At 32.9% G+C, this 855-nt stretch overlaps 1 protein-coding gene across 1 annotated transcript in view; it reads left to right on the top strand.

Moving 5' to 3' along the window:
- Window positions 1-855, top strand: part of LOC119592990 (DNA helicase MCM8-like) — a gene marked incomplete in the record, with an annotated part of 8,903 nt that extends 8,048 nt beyond the window's left edge. The window contains 1 exon segment of the mRNA XM_037941874.1: window positions 1-855.

The raw sequence follows: 855 nt of genomic DNA on the forward strand, positions 1-855 counted from the left end.
CATATTACTGTAAATTAGTGTCATGATATTTGAATACTGAAGTTCAGTGATATCACAGCATCAAAATACAGAATCTTGTGTAATACAGTTTTAATATTTGTCATTTACTACCTGCTCTGTGGAGACACTTTGTATAAAATACACAACCCTTTTCTGTTATTAGATATCTTTCCTCTAAATATAAATATTCAAGCATATGTTTTTTGACAGCCATGTAAGGAAACGAACTTCACAAAGAAAATAAATATTTGTCATTTTATTTGGTGTCATATGTTTACAAATATACATTCACAAAAGGGAATAAGTTATTTGTATATATACAAAATTTTTACAATGAACTGACACATTTCTGAGGCTCATTAGAACTGCATCATTCCTGAAGATCCCATGAACTCCTTGTGTCTATGACGTGTTTATTTCACAATAAAATAATAATACTAGCTAAATAACCTGTATATCTGCTAGCATTCGTAGGCTTTCCGAGCCTGAGTTCTGAAGCTTTGCACTAGGATAAATCATTACTTTAATGGCAAATCCCCAATACTAGTCTGTGTACTTTCAACATATTTAACTTTACGCCATGTTCACACATAAAGCTAATCAGTATCAGGAATGACTGCACCAAAGTATTTATGAATCCTCATGTAAGGCTGTATTTTGGCCTAAGTTACATTGTGGTTATGACTATCATGTATTGGAATGGAAAGATATGACAAGTTGCTCCAAAGATTGAAAAAACTGGTAAGCATAAAGCGCAGACATTTCATGTGGTGTAAACTTTAGCTATGATTGAAGCCTGATAAGGATCACATCATCTGCAAAAAAGGCGAGTGACACTTGCCAAGTTTCAAAGAA

This window comes from Penaeus monodon, chromosome 31 (assembly GCF_015228065.2).
Source record: "Penaeus monodon isolate SGIC_2016 chromosome 31, NSTDA_Pmon_1, whole genome shotgun sequence".
Classification (NCBI taxonomy): Eukaryota; Metazoa; Arthropoda; class Malacostraca; order Decapoda; family Penaeidae; genus Penaeus; species Penaeus monodon.